Raw genomic sequence first — 21249 nt, 5'->3', positions numbered from 1 at the left:
GTACCAGGAGACATAAATGAGAATATTTGTAATAGTGCAAGTTGGGAAACAGCTGGAACTCTTTCAACAGATGTCCTTCAGTAATAGAATGGAGGGGCAATTGTTCCATGTTCATACAATAGAATACAGCACAGCTACATGCAACAATAGGGGTGAATTTTAGGTCAAGGACATTGAATGAATAAAGCAAATTGCAAAAGAAAAAAAAAAGTGGTCCTTTAGATGGCTGGTCTTGAGATGGATGGTTCCCGAGCACACTCAGGTTTCAGAAAGTGCTGGTGATTGCTGGGAACTGGGGGCACGAACAGAGTCACACCGACTGTAACCTGGCTCGTTGCCTTCTTTGAGTGGGAATTGGGCCTCTATGGGGGCAGATGGGATTGGGCCTCTATGGGGGCAGTTCTATGCCATGGCATCGCTATGCTACTGGCTTGACCCATCTTGTTTGGAAGCTGAACCAAGGCAGACTCCAAGGGCTCAGGCAGTGGGCCAAAGACCAGGAGCTGGTGCTGCTGCCCCCTGCACATTCCTGGTTCCCTGCAGCCCACCCCAGGGCTCATCTCTCTCTGTCATCCTACCTTTGGTAACTCCTGGACATGCACTTTATAAAAAGGGGTTGCCCCAGGCTGGGAGAATTCAGTGTGTCCCAAAAGCCACCTATCTTAAAATATCACCATCTCTCTGCACTCACATCTCAGACACATTTGTCAAGAAAGAAGGGCAGATAGACTGCCAGCCTGCATCTGACCTTTAAATTACCTCCCTCTTATCGGCTGTGGCTGATCAGCTGCTCTCTTTTTGAGAGCAGGTAGGTTGACATGAGATTGATTGTTTTTCTCTGCAGGGGATGTGACTTGGCCCTCTCCAACCCTCTGACCTGTAGAGACCCTTTGAGCTCTGAGCGTCTCTGTCAGAAACAAGAATATGGATTAATAATGCAGGGTGGGGCCCTCTGTCTGAATCCAGGAAGAGGAGAGAATAACTGATAAGAACTCAGAAAGATGACCAGTCTTTGGGACTTGGTTTCTTTTGTCCCAGCATCTTAGGATGTTTGTGACAATCAAATGAGAAGTTGGGTAAGTAGAGAGAAATTCAGGTGCCTGATGGACCAAGGAAGGATGCTTTGAACTTGGCAGCCATTGTGTTGTGGTGGGGGAAAAAATGCAAGCTTTAGATCTTGCAGAGCTGGGTTTGAATCTCCATCCTGGTACTTATAGGAGAAAGAGCATTAAGGTAGTTGTGCAACCTTGGACAGATCACGAAAACCTTGCTTGCCTTAGTTTCTTCATCTGGAAAAGGGCAATTAATTATGTCAATGTCAAACTTGCAGTATTATCTTAAGTATTAGGATAATCAACTTGCCTGGTGTGTCTGCCTTCTAGCTAGTGATCAAAACAGTAACCCTTGTTATTGGTGTGAACATATTTTGTATACCAAAGGCTAAGGGCTTGCAAGGGAGGTGGTGATTTTATTGGTTAGCTGTGTGATATTTTCCCATTGGATCAACTGATAACCTTTAGTTGGTTCACACACAGGAAGGTCATTGAGTGGAGTTGAACACTGGAGTTTTTCTGGCGGTTTAGTCTGGTGAGATCTGTTTAATTGCATTCTGCTAAGACTCAATTAATGAGAAGTGGGGTTGAGTAACACTGGCCAAGAGGGCCATGTGTGTAATAGGTCTAGGGATTTCTTTGGTGTTTGGAAGCAAGCCCAATTTGAACCAGTATGTGACCAGTCTGCCAAAGCAGATACTGGCTTAACAGGATGCAAACACAGGAACAGAAGCAGCAAACCTGGAATAAGAAGGGGAGACCTTCTTTCATCTCTTCCGGCTGTGACACACTGAGAAATCTGGGTTCAGTTCTCTAAGAGTCTCATTGTCAATCCTATGTGCATCCTGAAGAAGCTGATTCAGATACAAAGGGTCTGGAGCCCTTGTCAAATGGGGATCAAGGAGGAGAATGGGAGATGAGGAACAATAGGAGGATGTCAGGAAGATTAGTGGCTTTAATCCTCTGATGCACTCCATGGGGGAAAAGGGAGCTGTTTGGTTCTGGACACTAGGGTGGTGGGTGCGAGAGGCAAAGCGAGAGCCTGTGTCTTTGGACACATCCTCAGCTTAATTTAAGATCATGCCTTTTAGCATAGAGCTCTCTGCCAGGGAATTGGACCACCTCATGATGCAGTGAGTACTCCACAACACAGATACTCAGAGACCAGCCAAAGTGTCGTGGTAGAGCACGGAGGTTGTGAGAACAAGATTCAGTGTTAGGTCTGGGTTCACATCTCAACTCTGCTGCCTGCCAGGCCTCCCTAGATGTGGTTTGCTTAGCAATAAAATGGAGATAGAGACACCACCTGCAGATGAGGACTACGGAGGATAATCCATGTAAGACCATTCCAAAATGTGGTTGCAATGGCGCTTATTAAAGATGCATTCGCCAGGGTCTGCTTCCCACTCTGCCTCTGAGGCAGGGAATGCTGTGAATAAATAGGCCATGGCTCTTCTGCATTGTTCTCCTTTATTCTTCACTTTGAACCAATTGCTGTCTCGCTGCATTTTGCTAATATAATTCTAAAGAAAGCTGGCTCGGTGTGATTGTTTTTTTTTCTTTTTTTTTTAGTGTTTCTTCTTCATTAATTTAGCCCTTCCTCCCCAGCTGATGAACATTTTTGCTTAGTGGAAGTTCATTAATTCTCCCCTCCCCCAGCCATTCCAGCAACACAATTTAAACAACATTAATCCGGTATTTAGTGAGAGAATGGAGTTTTATAATGGGAAGCACTCAGTTTGAGAGTTAATCTTTTCTCTCTCTTTTTTTTTCCTTGTTAAACATTTCAAAATTCCCAATTTAATGACAAATCACCATCACTTGTGTTGGAGGAGGGTTTAGGAAGAGAAGGGATAATAGAGAAGGGTTATGGGATTTTAGAGCCAGATTCTTATGCAGTCTCTGGTTTTACAGATGAGGAACTTGGAGGTTGAGTTATGGGCTCCAGGCCTTTAAGAAGTAAATGGCAGAGCTGCTTGGATGTGAATCCCTTCTTGCTGTACCAAGCTGCCTTTTGTAGGCTGTGGTTGCAGTAGGCCTGCTCCTGTTCCCCCACTGTCTAGCCTGAGCTTGGTGAGTTTTTTTTATTTTATTTTTTTTAAACTTCAATGAAGTTCAGTTTTGTGGGCTGGATATTGCCCATGTGGTAAGACTAGTTCCTTCCCTGAAAATGTTACAGTAGGATAATGTACATAAAGCAATTACACAATTGTTGTTACCTGTTCGTTATTCGTTGAATGAGGAGATAATAATTCGAGACTGTTTAACTATTGATAGCTGCTATCATCATCATCATCATCATCATCATCATCATCATCATCGCTGATTTTTGTCATCCTGGCAACAGAACACAAGGCCTTGGATGTGCTAGGCAAGTGGTCCATCCCGGAGCCAGGCCCTCAGCCCCTAATAGTTACTTACCTTTGAGCTTCCCCTGTGCCAGGCCTCTGCTGAGCCTTGCTACCAACTATGTATATCCAAGTAATATAATATGTCACTTTATTTCCCCATTCCCGTCTTCTCTCTTGCTTCCCAAACCTCATCCATTTCCTATAGAAATTAACAGTGACACCCTTAAAATGGAAAATTCCCTGGGTTGTGTTTGAGAGCAGCAGAGAGGCAGTTCCTGGGGAGCTGTGTCTTAGGGCACAGCTGGGGGTAGAGATACCTCTTCACTAAGGTGGGGCTCGGCAGCTGTGAGCAGCAGAGGATGGTGGGGGCTCACTGTGAGTACAGGAGGAGCAATCTGACTAATCCTCCAGTACACCAGGGGTTCTGAGTCGGGAACAATGTTGTACCCCAGGGGAGGCTTGACAATGTCAGAAGGCAGCTCTGGGAAGGAGGAGGGAGGGATGAGTCTTGCTGCTGGTATACAGTGGGTAGACACCAGGGTACTGCTGAACACCCTGAGCCCAGGGTATACCTCACAACAAAGAACTGTCTGACCCAAAGTCAGGGTGAGATGACCCTGCCTGCTGCCTATCCTGTGGCTTGATTTTCACAATGAAGAATAAAGTAGAAGGAATGGAACTAATTTTTTTTTTGGTACTGGGGATTGAACTCAGATGTGCTTAAACACTGAGCCACATCCCCAGCTCTTTTTTATATTTTTTTTACAGGCAGGGTCTCGGTGAGTTGCTTTAGGGCCTTGCTAAGTTGCTGAGGCTGGCTTTGAACTCTCTATCCTCCTGCCTCGGCCTCCTGAGCTGCTGGGATTATACACATGTCCCACCACAATCAATGGGAGCTAATATTTAATAAGAGCAGCAGGACCTCTTTGGTGCCAGCCACTGTATTAGGCTAGAGCTGGGAAACTGGATTTTAACCTGCATGGTAACTCGATCAATTGGTATAGCTTCTTGGATGAAGAAGGAATTGAAGGGGATTCATTCTGAGGAAAGAAGTTTGCAATCAATTGGCTCCTCACATTGCACTTTTTAGCTGTGCAACATTGGGCAATTACCCAACCTTTCTGTGCCTCAGATTTCATAGCTGTAAAATGCTAATGATAGTAGTTTTTACTTCATTGGATTGCCACAAGAATTAAATTAATATATCTGAAGAGCTCAGAGCAATGCCCAACATGCAGTCAGCTATCATCATCATTATCATCATCATCATCATCACTGGGGACAAAACAGTCTTACCATGTATTTCTAAATTCAAATTATATACAATACTAAGTAGGCAAGGCGTGTAGAATTGACCTGATTTTTAGGCTGAGGAAATGGTGTTTTAAATTGGACAGAGAAGTGATCCAGATTTAAACTAGTGGGTAAGTTTTCGCAGAGTGTCATCCTGATTCATGAAGTGTTTTCTCAACCAGCTTCGTCCCTGGCTTGGCTCTGGAGTGTGAGTGCAGCTCCCCAGGGCTGGTCTCCACTGCATGTTTGTGTTGCTCAAGTTCGTCTTGAGTATCCTCCTGTTGCAGGCCATGAAGGGTGCTTTGGCACTTGATGATATAACCTGCCTGTGGGCTTTTAGAAAAAGACAGAGTCATTGAGACCCAAGGTTCACAGGTAGGCAGTCTGTATGTGATGTATTTTATCTGTTCCAATTATTAAGTTTGAATCTGTGGTCAGCATTTAATACTCAAAAGATAGCACATAAAATGTAAAATTTGAGTGTTTTTGAAAATGAGATTATCTGATTACACTGGGACCCAATTTACTGCAATTGGTCAATCAGAAATTGACCAGGGCAGCCTGTCTCCTCCCTTCAAGTGCTGAATGTGCTACTTTTCTCCACTCTCCACCCTGCCTTGTTGGGTTCCTCAGCTTCGAGACTGAGTGGCAGCTTGTTGGTTTCCCTTGTTCCATTGCCTGCCCTGCAGCCTCCAGAGTGCTGACCCTTACAGTCAAATCACTTTCACATAAGTTGACCTCTTGTTTCCTGGGAGGGAATCAGGCTGGGGATTACTGCACCCACTTTCCAGGTAGGGAAAGAGAGGCTCAAAGCTAAGCAATGTGCTCAGGATTACACAGTTGCCTTAGTACTGAGGTGGGAGAAGGGTTGCAGATGCTCAAGCTTTTTATTTGGCTTAAAACAGATTGTAAAAACTTGGAAAATGCAAATTCATAGAGACCCAAATTAACACAATTGGCAATTTTTACCTGACCTGCTAAGAATATTAAAATAAAACCATAAACGAATTATTTTAAAAATTAAGGCTACATTATGAGTAGAAGTGAAGGAAGGACAAAAATCTCAGTATAAAGGACTTTCTCAAGAAAATCTGTGAACAAATTTGCACATATACAAATAGAATTAAGCATCTCCATATATATATAATCTCCCCATAGTTTTTCCCTTTCACCATGGCAGGACCAGAGAGTAGTATTTGAAAAATCACAGGCTTGGTAGATCCTTAAGGTTATTTGCAGTAACTCAGCTCACATGTTTCTTCTTTCCAATGCTACAGTGAGGGCCAGTTCCCAAATAGCTGTCAAAGTGCCAGGAAGTGTCATGTTAAGTGACTGCCTTTTTGGTCTTCATTCTGCTCCTATTCCAGTGCCTCTGGCTTGGATGAGAGGAAAGAAATCACCTGGTCCTTGTGTTAAAATGGTTTCTCAAGAGGTGAGTTCCTTCCTGGCCAGGATCTAAGTCAGACGAGAGTTAGGACTCCCCAGGTTAGGGGTGACACAGAAACTGGACATTCGGGGCCTGTCTAAACTTAGAGAGCACCAGTCTTTTCACTCTTCTGAAAAGAGTCTTGGAGAACTGGAGAAAAGTGCCATGTAAATTAGGGGCCAGGAGACAAGTGGTTGTGTTCCAATTCTGTGACCAAGTTATGGCACAACCTTGGAACAAGCTACTTCTCTCGGTGCCCAAATTTCCTTCTTTATAAGGCAAAGGGATTAGAGTAGATGGTGTTTAAATTCCTTCCTAGTTCTGACATGCTATGATTCAACCTAATTCAATTCATAAAATCAAAATATAAGTGGGGAAGGCCCCGAAAGGTCATCTAGTAGAAGCACCCTTCTGCCGCCTGCTGTATTCAATTAAATGCAAATGAAAACTACTTAGCCACAAGCTTCAAGGAACACCAGATTGTCTCTTCTGTTCCCAAGAACAGTGCTTTGTTCTGAGAGGCAGGGCGGTGGAGTTGTGGAAGTTTGGAGGTGGTCAACTCCCGTCACTTCCTGTGACTTTGATCCTTCACTGGGCCAGGGGCTTCCCAAGGCAGGGAAGAGTCTGCCTGACTTTTTCTGCTATATGTGTTATGACTTGAATTTCTCTTTCCTTCTTCTTTTCAGCAAGGAGTCAATTATGACAGCCTCTGTCTAAATGTTTCCTTTGGAATGCCAGGGAATGAGGGTTAGGGAGGGGGGCTGGTGGGATTCAGAGGTCCATAGGATATCAGGGTTGTGGAGCACAGAAACGATTCAGCTTAGTTTCCCATCTGAAGCTTGAATCTGTCCAGGTTCTCTCCTATCAGGTGTTTACCTAGCCTTGGGTTCTTACCAAGGGAAGCCCTCTTCATGCTGTGGCATGACACTGAGCGATGGTCTTTTCACTGTCTCCTTTCTGTGCTTTTTTCCGTACTGTTTCTGGCTCTGCCTTCTGCAGCCACTCAGAAGAAATGTTTTCTTCTGAATGCTCCGGGTCTGCCTGGCATCTTTTGGCTGAGTAGCATGCTGTGCACCATCACCCATTTTCCTTAGGATATCATTCCTAGATCTCATCACCTGGGTTATCGCCCTTGGATTGTGAGTGACCTGCTGACATCAGAGTCTCACCCTAAGTGACCCACTTTACAGATATATATTAAGTGCCTATTATGTGCCAGGCATTGTACTGGGTGCTGGTGACAGAGGGATGAAAAAGATCTGGTTCCTGGCTTCTGGGATGTGGTAGGGAAAACATATGCGCAGTAAGCAATTCTGAAGGCAGAATTCCAGCTCCACCCTTTACCATTGGGTGGCATTGGGAAAATTGATCTTTCTGGTTTTTAACTTCCCTATTTATTGAAGGGGGAAAATAACAGGTCCTTCCTTCATCAGGGTTATTCGTAGTTAATAAATGAGACTACTTAGAATCAAGCTTGGCATGCTGTTAACACTGAGGGAGTATTAACAATTATTCCTGCTATAACAGTATGGTGCAGGGAGATGCTCAGGGGTGTAGAGGGCAGAGTTGCAGAATCATGGAATGTTTCTTTCAGGAAGTAACAGGGAAGCTGAGACTCAGATGGTGAGCAGGAGCTGGTCAGGTGAGACGGGAGAGGAGGAGGACCGTCCATGAAGAGGAAATAGCAGGTGCAAAGGTTCTGGGGAGGGGACGATGCTTTGCAGGTGGTAGGAGCTGAGAAAGTCCATGGAGGTAGAGTTTTGTTAGTGAGGGGCCAATAGCAGGTAATTTTCAGATGACTTGGGTCTCCTGACAGCAGTGGCCAGCCACGGAAAGACCTCACATAGTGGAGAAGTGAGACAAAGATTTGTGTTTTATTCTGGCCACTCCATCACTCTCAAATACATCTCAGGGATCCTCAGCCCCTCTTTGAATCTGTACCCTCTTACTAACGCTGCCAAGGATCACATTTGCTTTTTTAGAGCCTGACAAAACCAATTGCTCCTATCCAGGGTCTCATTCCATAAGGCCTTCCTTTTGCTCACGAGTCTTCAAACTCCCTAAAGAATTACATGCTAAGAGCTTAAAGTATTATCCCACACAGAAGAATGAAAATCCTTTAGGCTGGAAATCTTTAGATTACAAGTGCAGAAACTCCAATGGCCCAGTGTCAGGCATAATAACCTGTGGTGTAGGGGTGACTGCTTGGGGAAGGGGGACTTTACATGGTCCCGCAATCCCAAGGTTAGTCCTAGCCCTCTGCTCTCCAGGCACAGACACTATAATTATGGGCCATCTTGAGACACTCACAGGTATAGCTGGACCTTTGATTCAGGAATCAGTGGAGAGATGATTCTCATGAAGCCCCTGCCCTTACTCCTTTCTAAGACGCTGAAGCCTCTGCCAAGCATCTTTCCCCCTCTCTCTCATATGTGGCACTAACATAACAGGGCAGGAGGTGGGTGGATTGTGAGTGACCTGCTGACATCAGAGTGACAGATCAAATAATTTATTTTCTTCTAAATCCGGATTATGTTGCTGTAGCTCCTGGGAACTATTTTATTTTTATTTTTTTTATTGGTTGTTCACAACATTACAAAGCTCTTGACATATCATATTTCATACATTAGATTGAAGTGGGTTATGAACTCCCAATTTTACCCCAAATGCAGATTGCAGAATCACGTCGGTTACACATCCACAATTTTACATACTGCCATATTAGTGACTGTTGTATTCTGCTACCTTTCCTATTCCCTACTATCCCCCCTCCCCTTCCCTCACATCTTCTCTCTCTACCCCATCTACTGTAATTCATTTCTCTCCTTGTTAATTTTCCCATTCCCCTCACAACCTGGGAACTATTTTAGTGCCCATCAGTTGTGAGCATTTATTGAGGTGTGCTCGCATAAGCACAGACACAATGGAAGCAGAAAGGAGCCCATATTCACAACATCACCAGGCATGAAACGTCCGGGCCCTTACGATGTCTCTGGTTCACCTGTCGGCCCACATGTCCATACACATCTTAGCTTTATTTAGGTCCGATTGACAAAGTTGTGCATACTTATGGTGCATAATGTGATATTTTGATATACTTTGTTAAATGATTACCATAATTAAGCTAATTAACATACCTGTTAACTTATCTGCTGTTTTTTGGTGGTGGGAACACTTAAGATCTACCTCCTTGGCAAATTTCAAGTATGCCATATGGTGTTGTTAGGCACAGTACCATGCTGTACGTTAGATTCGCAGAACTTGCTCATCTGACGTAACTGCGGCTCTGTATAGTGTGCCAACCTCTTCCTGTATCCTCCCCCCACCACTCCCAGCTCCTGGCATCTGCAGTTCTACTCTCTGCTTCCGAGTTTGACTGTTTGAGATTCTACATAGAAGTGAGGTCATGCAGTATTCATCTTTCTGTGCAAAATTCATTTAGTATAATTCCTCCAAGTTCATCCGTATTGTCACAAATGCCGAACTTTCTTTTTAAGGGCTTAATCATATTCAATTGTAAATGTATATAGATAACCTAAATGTCTGTCAACAGATAAACTGTTTCCATATCTTGGCATTGAGATTAATCCTGCAATGAACATGGGAATGCAAATATTTGAGACCCTGGCTTTATTTCCTAGGTGTATACTCAGGAATGGGACTGCTGGATCACATAGTGTTTTTATTTTTTTAATTTTTTTTTATTGGTTGTTCACAACATTACAAAGCTCTTGACATATCATATTTCATACATTAGATTGAAGTGGGTTATGAACCCCCAATTTTACCCCAAATGCAGATTGCAGAATCACGTTGGTTACACATCCACAATTTTACATAATGCCCTATTAGTAATTGTTGTATTCTGCTACCTTTCCTATCCCCTACTATCCCCCTCCCCTCCCCTCCCATCTTCTCTCTCTACCGCATCTACTGTAATTCATTTCTCTCCTTGTTTATTTTCCCATTCCCCTCACAACCTCTTATATGTAATTTTGTATAGCAATGAGGGTCTCCCTTCATTTCCATGCAATTCCCCTTTTCTCTCCCTTTCCCTCCCATCTCATGTCTCTGTTTAATGTTAATCTTTTCTTCCTGCTCTTCCTCCCTGCTCTGTTCATAGTTGCTCTCATTATATCAAAGAAGACATTTGGTATTTGTTTTTTAGGGATTGGCTAGCTTCACTAAGCATAATCTGCTCTAGTGCCATCCATTTCCCTGCAAATTCTATGATTTTGTCATTTTTTATTGCTGCATAGTACTCCATTGTGTATAGATGCCATATTTTTTTTTATCCATTCATCTATTGAAGGGCATCTGGGTTGGTTCCACAGTCTAGCTATTGTGAATTGTGCTGCTATGAACATTGATGTGGCAGTATCCCTGTAGCATGCTCTTTTAAGGTCTTCAGGGAATAGACCGCGAAGGGCAATAGCAGGGTCAAATGATGGTTCCATTCCAATCCTTCCCAGGAATCTCCAAACTGCTTTCCAAATTGGCTGCACCAATTTGCAGTCCCACCAGCAATGTACAAGTGTACCCTTTTCTCCACATCCTCGCCAGCACTTGTTGTTTGACTTCATAGTGGCTGCCAATCTTACTGGAGTGAGATGGTATCTTAGGGTGGTTTTGATTTGCATTTCTCTGACTGCTAGAGATGGTGAGCATTTTTTCATGTACTTGTTGATTGATTGTATATCCTCCTCTGAGAAGTGTCTGTTCAGGTCCTTGGCCCATTTGTTGATTGGGTTATTTGTTATCTTATTGTCTAGTTTTTTGAGTTCTTTGTATACTCTGGATATTAGGGCTCTATCTGAAGTGTGAGGAGTAAAAATTTGTTCCCAGGATGTAGGCTCCCTATTTACCTCTCTTATTGTTTCTCTTGCTGAGAAAAAAAACTTTTTAGTTTAAGTAAGTCCCATTTGTTGATTCTTGTTATTAACTCTTGTGCTATGGGTGTCCTATTAAGGAATTTGGAGCCCGACCCCACAATATGTAGATCGGAGCCAACTTTTTCTTCTATCAGACGCAGAGTCTCTGATTTGATATCAAGCTCCTTGATCCATTTTGAGTTAACTTTTGTGCATGGCGAGAGAAAGGGATTCAGTTTCATTTTGTTGCATATGGATTTCCAGTTTTCCCAACACCATTTGTTGAAGATGCTATCCTTCCTCCATTGCATGCTTTTAGCCCCTTTATCAAATATAAGATAGTTGTAACTTTGTGGATTAGTCTCTGTGTCCTCTATTCTATACCATTGGTCCACCCACCTGTTTTGGTACCAGTACCATGCTGTTTTTGTCAGTATTGCTCTGTAATATAGTTTGAAATCTGGTATCGCTATACCGCCTGATTCACACTTCCTGTTTAGAATTGATTTTGCTATTCTGGGTCTTTTATTTTTCCATATGAATTTCATGATTGCTTTATCTATTTCTACAAGAAATGCCGTTGGGATTTTGATTGGCATTGCATTAAACCTATAGAGAACTTTTGGTAATATTGCCATTTTGATGATGTTAGTTCTGCCTATCCATGAACAGGGTATATTTTTCCATCTTCTAAGGTCTTCTTCTACTTCTCTCTTTAGGGTTCTGTAGTTTTCATTGTATAAATCTTTCACCTCTTTTGTTAGGTTGATTCCCAAGTATTTTATTTTTTTTGAGGATATTGTGAATGGAGTGTTTTTCCTCATTTCCGTTTCAGAAGTTTTGTTGCTGATATACAGAAATGCCTTTGATTTATGTGTGTTGATTTTATATCCTGCCACTTTGCTGAATTCATTTATTAGTTCTAGTAGTTTCTTTGTAGACCCTTTTGGGTCTTCTAGGTATAGAATCATGTCATCCACACATAGTGATAGTTTAAGTTCTTCTTTTCCTATTTTTATGCCTTTAATTTCTTTCATCTGTCTAATTGCTCTGGCCAGTGTTTCGAGGACTATGTTGAACAGAAGTGGTGAGAGAGGGCATCCCTGTCTTGTTCCAGATTTTAGAGGGAATGCCTTCAATTTTTCTCCATTCAGAATGATGCTAGCCTGAGGCTTAGCATAGATAGCTTTTACAATGTCAAGGTAAGTTCCTGTTATCCCTAGTTTTTCTAATGTTTTGAACATAAAGGGATGCTGTACTTTGTCGAATGCTTTCTCTGCGTCTATCGAGATGATCATATGGTTCTTATCTTTAAGTCTATTGATGTGGTGAATAACATTTATTGATTTCCGTATATTGAACCATCCTTGCATCCCAGGGATGAATCCTACTTGATCATGGTGCACAATTTTTTTGGTGTGTTTTTGTATTCGATTCGCCAGAATTTTATTGAGGATTTTTGCATCTAGGTTCATCAGAGATATTGGTCTGTAGTTTTCTTTTTTTGAGGTATCTTTGTCTGGTTTCAGAATCAGGGTGATGTTGGCCTCATAGAATGAATTTGGAAGAGCTCCCTTTTTTTCTATTTCCTGAAATAACTTGAAAAGTATTGGTATGAATTCTTCTTTAAAGGTTTTGTAAAACTCCGCTGTATACCCATCCGGTCCTGGGCTTTTCTTGGTTGGTAGTCTTTTGATGGCTTCTTCAATTTCATCCATTGATATTGGTCTGTTCAAATTGTGTGTATCCTCCTGACTCAGTCTGGCCAAATCATATGACTTAAGAAATTTATCGATGTCTTCACTATCTTCTATTTTATTGGAATATAGGTTTTCAAAATAATTTCTAATTGTCTTCTGTATTTCTGTAGCATCTGTTGTGATATTGCCTTTTTCATCCGTATGTTAGTAATTTGAGTTCTCTCTCTTCTTCTCTTCGTTAGCATGGCTAAACGTCTGTCGATCTTGTTTATTTTTTCGAAGAACCAACTTTTAGTTTTGTTAATTTTTTCAATAGTTTCTTTTGTTTCAATTTCATTGATTTCCTCTCTGATTTTAATTATTTCTTGCCTTCTGCTATATTTGCTGTTGTTTTGCTCTTCCTTTTCTAGGGCTTTGAGATGATGTGTGAGCTCATTTATTTGTTGGTTTTTCCTTTTTTTGAGGAATGACCACCAGGTGATGAATTTCCCTCTTAAAACTGCTTTCATTGTGTCCCATAGATTCTGATATGTTGTGTCTGTATTTTCATTTATCTCTAAGAATTTTTTGATTTCCTCCTTTATGTCTTCTCTAACACATTGATCATTCAGTAACATATTATTCATTTTCCATGTGATGTAGGATTTTTCTTTCCTTCTTTTATCATTTATTTCCAGTTTCATCCCTTGTGATCAGATAAAATGCATGGTATTATCTCTACCCCTTTATATTTACTGAGGGTTGCCCTATGACATAATATATGGTCTATTTTTGAGAAGGATCCATGTGCTGCTGAGAAAAATGTATATCCACTTGATGATGGTTGATATATTCTATATATGTCAGTTAAGTCTAGGTTATTGATTGTGCTATTGAGTTCTGTAGTTTCTTTATTCAACTTTTGTTTGGAGGATCTGTCCAATGGTGAGAGGTGTATTGAAGTCACCCATAATTATTGTGTTGTGGTCTATTTGATTCTTGAACTTGAGGAGAATTTGTTTTATGAATGTCGCAGCACCATTATTTGGTGCATAAATATTGATGATTGTTATATCTTGTTGGTGAATGGTTCCTTTTAATAGTATTTAATGTCCTTCCTTATCCCTTTTGATTAACTTAGTCTTGAAGTTGATTTTATTCGATATGAGGATGGCCACCCCTGCTTGCTTATGAGGACCGTGTGCGTGGTATATTTTTTCCCATCCTTTCACCTTCAGCCTGTGTATGTCTTTTCCAGTCAGATGTGTCTCCTGGAGGCAGCATATTGTTAGATTTATTTTTTTAATCCATGATACCAGCCTATGTCGGTTTATTGGAGAGTTTAAGCCATTAACATTCAGAGTTACTATTGATATATGGTTTGTACTTCCAGCCATGTTTGATTATTTATCCTTTTTTTAAAAAAATTTAGTTTGTTTTTCCATGATTATCTTTCCCCTCGCCCTCTGTCTTTACTGAGGCACATCCCACTGATGGTTTTGGTTATTTTTCATTTCTTCCTCGTGTAGTGCTTTGCCCAAATTTTTTGCAATGCTGGTTTTCTGGCTGCAAATTCTTTTAACTTTTGTTTATCATGAAAGATTTTTTTCGTTGTCGTACCTGAAGCTTAATTTTTCTGAATACAAAATTCTTGGTTGGCATCCATTGTCTTTCAGTGTTTGAAATACATTGTTCCATGACCTTCTTGCTTTCAGCGTCTGTGATGAAAAATCCGTTGTTAACCTTATTGGTTTGCCCCTGAATGTAATCTGTCTCCTTTCTCTTGTAGCTTTTAATATTTTCTCTTTGTTCTGTATATTGGATATCTTCATAACAATGTGTCTTGGTGTTGGTCTACTGTGATTTTGTGTGCTCGGTGTCCTGTATGCATCTTCAATTTGTATATCTGTTTCCTTTTTTATTTGTGGAAAGTTTTCTGTAATTATTTCATTCAGCAGGTTACTCATTCCCTTGGTTTGAATCTCTGTACCTTCTTGTATTCCGGTGAATTGTAAGTTTGTTTTTTTTATGTTATCCCATAACTCTTGGATGTTTTTCTCGTGATTTTTTACCAGCCTTTCTGAGTTGGCTAGACTGTTTTCAAGATGATATATTTTGTCTTCATTATCTGACGTTCTGGCTTCTACTTGCTCCACTCTGTTAGTGATACTCTCAATTGAGTTGTTAATTTGGTTTATCATTTCCTTCATTTCTAGAATTATTGTTTGATTCTTTTTTATAATCTCTATCTCCTGATAAAGATGCTTAACTTCTTCTTTTAGCTGTTTATGTAATTCATTCTCAATGTGTTCTTTTGCTGCTTGAATTTGCTGTCTCGTATCCTCTTTAAGGTTCCATTCCATCTGTCTAAGGTGTTCCTTGAGTTCTTTATGACTATTTTTCTGATGACTCTAGGTCCTCCTGAATATTTAGGCTGTCCTGCATTGTTTGTAGTCCTTTTCTTCCTTGCTTTTTGAAGTTGCTCATGTTACTTCTTGTTCTGTTTGACTGCTGAGTTACTGTTTACTCCTATAAATTTATTTGATGCTTGGGAGGAAAGGTATTAGAAGGGAAGGGAAGAAATTACTAAAGAGAATGAGAGTAAGCAGGTAGAATTCAAGGAAGGGGGAATAAGAAAATTGAAAAGAAATGAAAAGACCAAAGAAGAAAAAAAATAGGAAATAAAAAAAAATTAAAAAAAGAATAATAATAAAAAAATTAAAATTAAAATTAGAAGAAAAAAAATTAAAAAAATTTGAAAAACAAGAAAAACGAAAATGAAAGAAAGAACCCAAATCAAAAAAAAAAAAAAAAAGAGGAAAAAAAAAACCTAATAAATGCAGTCTTAGAGTTTGATTAACTTCTCTTCCAGTAGGTGGCGCTGTGCCCACCAGGCCAAGTTTCTCCTGTCAATACGCGAGATCCAATCACTGTGCAGCAGCTCCTCCTCCCAGACTGGGTGAGTCTCCAATCCTTAGTGCCTAGGGCTTCCTCTTGTGTCTAGTCACTTCCCCACTTTTCCTCTAGCCAGGTCCCTCTCACGGGTGTCGCTCACCACAATACTGGCTACATGCCAGGTCTGCTGCTCCCGGGAGCCCTGTTTTCATGAACGACTGGGCACACTCTCCCTGTTTGCCATTCCCTCAGACCCTAAGTTTGTAAAGCTTGGGGCTGAGAATCCTCAGCGAATTTTACTTGCCCTCCAGTAGCCACGCCCCCGGTAGCTGGTGCAAGAGACCTCAGTTGTCAGCACTGGTGGCAGCGGTAGCCGGGAGTTCTGCGCTGCGGGTGCCGCGCCACTTCTGATTCCCTTGGTCTGGCTATCGCGCTCACAGGAGAGCTGGGAGGGGCCCTTAAGGTTTCCTCGATGTGTGGAGAGGGAAGGCTAGGGAATTACACACCTGTACCCGCAGGTTTCAATGAAGTTATCTCCTCCGCCACAGTCTGGTGACGTCAGTTCTCTGCCATGGTGGTATCTCTTGCAAATGGTGACAGTTCATTTCCCTTTGCCAGGCGACCAATGCAACGGGTGGGTCATTACTGTCTCTCCCAAGCCCCGTTTCAAACCTGTGGTCACTACCTATGAAGGCTCGGTTGGCATTTACCTCCATAGGAACAGAAGGGCTGACCAGTTGTTTCAGCCGGATGGATTAATGCTGAGTCACAGCTGTTTGTCTGCGGGAAGCAGGCAAACAGGAGCTTGAATTCAGCCGATCCGGGCTCAGTGTGTGTTCTGAGAGGCCCAGACTGTTCGCCCCAGATCCACATCAGCTCAGCATTGCCTAGTGATCCTGAGCAAACAGAATTTAGATTGTTTACGAATCCCTATGCCCGAATAGCTGAAGAGGTCAGAGACTTGATCTCTCCGTGCCTGCCACCATGTTGGAATCCTATTTTTTCCATATTTTCACGGTGCATTATAACTGTACATAATAGCGGGATTCATTGCTACATGTTCATATGTGCATATAATATAACAGATTGACCAGTTTCATTCCCCAACATTCCCCCTCTCCCTCCCTTCCTCATTTCTGCAATCTTTCTCTCTCTCTCTCTCTCTCTCTCTCTCTCTTTTTTTTGGTACTGGTGATTAAAATCAGGTCCTCTTTACCCCTGAGCTACATCCCAGCCCTTCTTATTTTTTATTTTGAGATAGAATCTTGCTCAGTTGCTTATGGCCACATGAAGTTGCTGAGGTTGACCTTGAATTAGAGATCCTCCCACCTCAGCCTCCCAACTCGCTGGGATTCCATGTGCGCACAACCGCACCTGGCTTTATTTCTGCAATTTATAACCATGCAAGTGACATAGAAAACTAGAAGCCTTTTTATTTGTATTATTGCTTTTTATCCTACCTAGTAGAATTATTGATTTTTTTGAGGGGATATATGTATAATCTTTGCCTGCATATACTATCTATTTAAAAATAGTTATTTCTTTTTAAAATCTTTTATTTGTTTTAATTAGTTATACATGACAGTAGAATGCATTTATGCACTTTGATATATCATACATAGATGGGATATCATTTCTTATTTTTCTGAGTGTACATGTTACAGAATTATATTGGTCATGTAGTCACATATATACATACAGTAATAATGTCTATTTCATTCTACTCTTTTCCTATCCCCACATCCCCTCCCCTTCTCTCCTATCACTTCTTCTACCTAATCTAAGGTAAAGCTTCCTGCCTAATTGTGAATTAGCATCTGAATATTAGAGAAAACATTCAGCCTTTGGTTTTGTGGGATTGGCTTATTTTGCTTAGCATGATATTCTCCAACTCCAACCATTTACTGGCAAACGCCATAATTTTACTCTTCTTTAAAGCTGAGTAATATTCCATTAATAGATGAATGGATAGATAGTTATTTCTTATGAATTACATATGTGGTCAAATTTACTTTTGATTCCACCAAAACTAATTTATCTAATACAAATACTTGTATCAATATAATTGTGTAGGACTCATCAGTCACTTTATTTGCACTCGATCCTGGGGAAAGGGGCAGCTAATAGACTGAGGAGTGACATGACTGGACTTGATTTGGTACGAAGGCTAGTGTGGACAATATCTTCTAGGGCTAAGTCTGAAGGCAGTGAGATTAGTAAGGGAGCCATTGTCATTGCTCCGGTAAGAGAATGGCATTGCGATATCCCTGTGGAGCTGAGCAGGGTGCGTGCTTCTGCAGACTGGGCTTAGCAGTGTTAAAGACCACCTCGACTCTGACCACTGTGCTAAGTACTCATAATTTTATTTCATTCAATCCTTGCATACATCTTGTCAAATATGTTAGAAGGGGACAGGGATTGACACCTTGCATTTCTCTAGGGGGTCTGGTAACAAATCAAAGTAAGGTGCTGCTTAGAAAAGGGTTTTGAAAAATGCAATCTGTACCATAAGGATGATTCTGAGAAGTGAACTGGTGATTTCCTAGGACTCTGGGCCGCACTAGAGGGGGTCCCTGCATGAGCCAACTGGGCTGCATATCTGTAGGATCTCAGACTTCAGAACAGTTCTCTTCCCTGTACAAATCTCCCCTGCCACCCTGCAGATATCTAAAATCCTACCAGAGTCCTTGGTGAAAACCAAGCTCAAAGAAAACTCTACTATGAAGTTAAGGGGTAACAAGTGGACTCAACAGTGCACACAAACCCTGTTCATGGATGATACGGTTACCAACTTTTTGTCCTGTTTCTTGACCACGGATATGAATTTTCACACATTTTTCTCCCATTGATCTACAGTCCTTCTCATGAAACCCTTAAGAGATTGGTGGAGAAGTCTGGGATGATTATTTCCATCCAGAAGATGAGGAAATGGAAAGATCTGGAAGGGGAGAGAGGTTTTGAGATAAATGGCAAACTAGGACCTGAGACCTAGGACCTAAGACTAGGACCTGAGATCTTCCCACTGCAGGGAACTTGCCCTGGCTCAGGTTGAAGTCTGGAGTTAGCTGAGACTGGGGATGGGTTTAAGCAGAGGACAGGAGACGTGCCGGTGTGCCTCTGGTGGGAGTCCATGTGCCTGAAACTTCCTGGCTCTACTCTGAGCTGCAGTCTCATGGGAGCGAATGCTTCTCCTCCTCCCAACCTAGGGACTTTTGTTGGGCACATTCATACTATTTGCTTTCTGCTCTGCCTGAGGGTGACAGAAGACGTCCATCTCTGCTGTGTCACCTTCCCCTTTCTAGTACTTTCCTGGGAGACTTGCCGGGGGGGATAAAGTGAAATAAGGATCCAAAGCAGGTTGTAGGTGGCATTCAACCATCAGGAGTGGCTTCTGCCCTGCTCTTCTTCTTTCCTGTCATTAAACTACGAACAGTACTTAAAGAAACATTAAAAATGGCTTCCGTATATATAGAAGATTGGGTGTAAGCAGAGGGTGAGCCTGGACTCTTTTTTTATATATTTTTTTTCTAATTAGTTATACCTGACAGTAGAATGCATTTTGACACATCATACATAAATGGGGTATAACTTCTCATTCTTTTAATTGTACATGATGTAGAGTCACACAGGTTGTGTGTGATCATATGTGCCCACAGGGTAATAATGTCTGATTTATTCTACTGTCTTTCCTACCTCCATACCCCCTCCCCATCTTTCACTCCTCTCTGTCTAATCCAAAGTACCTTTACTCTTCCCTAGTCCTTCCCCCTTATTGTGAATTAGCATCCACATTTCAGAGAAAACATTCAGTCTTTGGTTTTTTGGGATTGGATTTATTTCACTTAGCGTGATATTCTCCAGCTCCATTCATTTACCGGCAAATGCCATCATTTCATTCTTCTTGAAGGCTGAATAGTATTCAATTGTGTATATCCATACTATAGTTTCTTTATCCATTAATCTGTTGAAGGGCATCTATGTTGGTTCCATAGTTTAGCTATTGTGAATTGAGCTGCTATAAACACCGATGTGGCCATGTCCCTGTAGTATGCTGATTTTAAGTCCTTTGGGTAGAAACTGAGGGGTGGGATAACTGGGTCCAATGGTGGTTCCATTCCCAGTTTTCTGAGGAATCTCCATACTGCTTTCCAGAGTTGTTGCACCAATTTGCAGTCCCACCAGCAATGTATGAGTGGACTTTTCCTCACATTCTCGTGAGGTTGAACTCTTTCCAAGGCCATATCCCATTAAATCTTCATAAGAATCCTCTAAGAAAGGGACTATTGTTCCTCTTTAGATGATAGTACAGAGGTTCAGAGAAGAAATTTGCTCACTAAGGAAGCCCAGCTGGTGTGTGTGGAAGAGCTGGACAATGAATCATAGCTGTCTTCCCATTCCCTGCTAGTCCCTCAGCCTCCCTGAAGCTTTTTTTTTTTTTTTGATCTTCTTAGTTTGGTTTATTTCACTTAACATAATGTCTTTGTGTTCCATAATTTGCCTGCAAATGACATAATTTCATTCTTTTTTTGACTGAATAAAACTCCATTGTGTATATATACCACATTTTCTTTATCCATTCTTCCATTGATGGACACCTGCCTAGTTGGTTCTGTAGTTTGACTATTGAATACACCACATTTTGTTTATCCATTTATGTACTGATAAACAGTTGTGCATTTCCACCTCTTTGTTATTATGACTGGGGTTGACAACAACAAGAGAAAAAAAATTAAAACACACATAACCCAATTCAAAAATGGGCAAAGGAGAGCTAGGGATGCAGCTGAGTTGTAGAGTGCCTACCTAACATGCACAAGGGCCTGGGTTAGATCCTCACTACCACTAAGTAAATAAATAAGCAAAGGGTTTTAACAGACATTTCTCCAAAAAAGAAATACACATGACCAACAAGCATATAAAAAGATGCTCATCACCTCTAATCATTGAGGAAATGCAAGTTAAAACTACATGAGACCTCACATACATTAGTATGGCTACTAGCAAAAACAAACAACCAATAAACAGATCATGGCAAGTGTTTGTAAGGATGTGGAGAAATAAGAACACTTGTGCACTTTGGGTGGGAATGTAAAATTTTGTGGTCACTACAGAAAACAGTATAAAGCTTCCCTAAAAATTAAAAATAGAATTACCAGGTGAACCAGAAATTTCACTCCCTGAAGCTTTGACCCTGTTCCCAACCTCAGGTTGTTCTGCACCCTTTCTCCTAACGTGGAGGCTTGCAGCCTTGGCTACCCATTGGAGTTCCCTGGGGAGCTTTAAAAACACCAATGTAATTGATCTGGGGTGTGGCCTGGGCCTTGAGATTTCTAAAAGCTCCCCAGGTAGTTCCAAAGTGTAGCCAGGGGTGAAACTCACACCCTTAAAGTGTTAGTAGCCTATTTGCCTCCCCCTCCTTTGCACAGGTTGACTGGGTTTTTGCATAATCAAGGGATATTAGAGTCAATTTCCTGCAGAGCTTAGGCAGTAATGTAAAAACAGTTTAGCAGTTTAAAAATAATGCAGTGGAGGTGTGATTAAAAAGGAAAGGCACTGGCTTGGACCTCAGGGTGGAGGGGATGCTAGGGAGCCCTGGGACCATCGTGAACAGCCATCTAAGGAGGAGATGACCCATAGCAGGGGATGGGGCTCAGGGGTATTCCTCTGGCCTACTTATTGCCA

The sequence above is a fragment of the Spermophilus citellus genome, assembly GCF_964194105.1.
Source record: "Spermophilus citellus genome assembly, chromosome: 1".
Lineage (NCBI taxonomy): Eukaryota > Metazoa > Chordata > Mammalia > Rodentia > Sciuridae > Spermophilus > Spermophilus citellus.
The sequence above is the reverse complement of the archived record's forward strand: the minus strand, read 5'-3'. Positions refer to the sequence as shown.